Raw genomic sequence first — 3,019 nt, forward strand, 5'->3', positions numbered from 1 at the left:
AAAGACCAAGACAGAGTGGGATCGTCACATATCGAGGAGGATTAAAGAGGCATGAAACTAAACATTATGTGGGATCCTGGGTTGGATGCTGGAACAGAAAAAAAGACAGTGAAAAACTGGAGAAATCCAAATAAAGTTTGTAGATTCGTTGATAGTGTCGTATGAGTGTTAACTTCCTGGTTTTGATCATTATACTTTGGTCACATAACACGATAACATTTGAAGCCAGATGAAGGGTACGTGGGAACTCTGTACTATTTTTGCAACTTTTCTGTGAATCTGAAGTCATTTAAAAATAAAAAGTTAAAGAAAAAAAGCCCTGATTCTGCATCTTTATTTATTTGTAAGCCAAGAATGTGAAACACTGGCATTTTCATACCCTGCTGGTGGGGTTGACAGATTGAGAAATAGAGAGGATTAGCAATATATATCAAAAGCCTTAAACATGTGAGCCCCTTTGACCTAGCAATCACACTTTCAGGAATTGACTCAAAAAAATAAGTAAATAAATAAACAAACCCCAACAAAACACAAAACAAAACAAAATAAAACAAAAAACAGGACAAGGGCACAAAATATGGACAAAGATGTTCACTGCTGTGTTGTTTATAACAGTGAACAATTGGAAACAGATTTAATGTCCACTACTGGGAATGAGGCAAATAAATTATAGTACATCCAAACAATGAAATAATGGGCAGCTAGTCAGAAATATGAGATAAATATGTATATATTGCCAGGGAGAGATGCCTATCTATTTAAGTGGAAAATGTAGGCAACAAAATAATATGTGTAGTGTAATCTTATTTATCTACAAAAAAGCCATAAAAGGCTGGATGAATTCATTAAACTGGAAACCACAGATTTCTATGGGAGGTGAGTTGAAGGGAACATTGAAATTTTCACTGTATTTGAATTGTAACAGTCATCCTATAAATCATATTATAATGTATCATAATATGTATGTATTATATGTGTATTATATGTATATTATATGTCATGGGGAAAATGAAGATATGCATTTTTGAGCAACAGACACACGGACAACTAGTGGGAATAAATGAAGGCAGCCCCTCCCTTTGCTCCCCCTGCCAGTGGGGCTTCCCATGTGTGATTCCAGGTGTATCAAGCCCTTATCTGCCTCCAGTAGCTGGAGTGGTGAGCCCAGCCAATGGCAGGTAATAAGCCTGTTAGCAAAGCTACAGAATTGCAGGTGCTTTTTGCTGACCGTGAACTCAGAGCAAAGGTTAAGGTGTGGGTCTGTCTGGGTAATCTCCAGGCAGGAAGTGGTCTGGCCCCCTTGGGGTGGGCTCCTAAAAGTTTGAGACCACTGTTGCCTCGGGAGCCCCTGACAGAGCCTCCAGTGGGGACTCGAGACCCGGAATGGGGAAGGAGGAGGGATTTCAGATGGTAGGGAAGGAAGCAGAAGAGAGTCCCTTAGGAACCTGAATTCCAGGAAAAGAGCACCGTCACTCTTACTGTCCACTGAGAGATGGTGAATCGGAACTTTGGGGGAAAGATAAACGATCGATGGGAAATTCAGTAGCAGGGCCCACAGCTGCCTATAGCCAGAGACATGGAGCAAGGACCGAGAAATAGCTCTCAATTTGATGTTTGGACCAGTCATGTCATTTTTCTAAGCCTCAGTTTCTCCCTCTGCAAAAAGGTTATAGCATCTCGAGTGTGGCTGTCACTATGTAAAATGTAATAATGCAGGGAAAACAACCCCATGCCTGGCATCTAGAAAGTGCTCCCAAACGGTACCTATTATTAGCATTTCTGTTATTGGGCGTCTTCCCTTTGGTGTCTGTCATGGCCCCAATCAACTTGGACCCCGGCCTTTCCTTATTTGTGTTTTGTACTGAATACTTTGACCCATAATTATAAATTACCTTCGATAGTTTCATAAGTGTCCTGAATGTGGTTTCATCATACCCATGTCACTGTGACTTCTCTCTGATTCGAGACCCAATATTGCACTTTCACTGCCAAGTATGGTGGTAAGCAAAGAGAATAACTTGGCTAGTAATAATCTGATAGTCTGTCAATTTCTGGGCCTTTCTAGGTGGAGTGCCGTAAGTCTGACTTCCAAGCTGGAGTAGAGTACCTTCTTAAAATTGGAAAGTTTCTTAAATTTATCTCCAGAACAATGCCCTAAAGGTAAAGGCAGGCAGGATCCAGGTTTTCTAGGCGTTAACAGTATTTATAATTTGAGAAGCCCCTGTTGATAATTTGAACACAAAATTATGAATGCAAAATTGCTAGGGCCTTGCAAGGTGCACGCATGTGTGTGTGTGTGTGTGTGTGTGTGTGTCCATATACAACAGTGCCATCCAGGATATGTCCAAGAATTAAAGTCATAGAAAGAGAAGTAGCCTCTGTATATAGTCTGGATATTTGTCTATTCACTCATGAATGGGTTAAAAACTGCTAAAGAGTGCGGCTTTGGTCCTTCTCCCTGCCTTCCTCGTTTCTCTGAGATCACTTGTCCACTTCAAAGGGCCTGGGGAAAGTCTGTCTGCCTGGCACCAGGCTGGGAGCTGAGCACACAGGAGAGGAGGAAGCGTTAAGGCTGCTGGCCGCACACAGCTTATGGCCTACAAGGGATACAGGTGCCCCAAAAGGGCAGTGCAGGACAGGATGATCCACACACAGGAGCCTGGGAAGCAGGGAGTAGGGGTATCTAAACTAATGGCAGAAGGGGGGGGGGGGTTCCTGGAGTGAGTGATTTCCAAGCTGAGATATGAGGATGACAAGTTGCTGCCCTGAGAAGGGGAGGGGGCAGGAGGGGTGTCCCAGGCCGATGGGGAATGGAGACCTGAGCAAGGGGATCTTGCCCTGGGCTCCCCAGTAGGCCAGTGAGCCGGAATCTTATGATCCCTCCTGGGCTCTGCCTGCTTCTCCGCACCTCTCCTCCCTCCATTCCCTTCCTTCTGCCTGGACACCTTTTCCCACCCCATGTACCCCAAATCTCAGAGGGAGAGCTGGGGAACTCGCTCAGGCAGTAAACAGTGACGCT

This window comes from Ursus arctos, unplaced genomic scaffold (genome assembly GCF_023065955.2).
Source record: "Ursus arctos isolate Adak ecotype North America unplaced genomic scaffold, UrsArc2.0 scaffold_34, whole genome shotgun sequence".
NCBI classification, from domain to species: Eukaryota; Metazoa; Chordata; class Mammalia; order Carnivora; family Ursidae; genus Ursus; species Ursus arctos.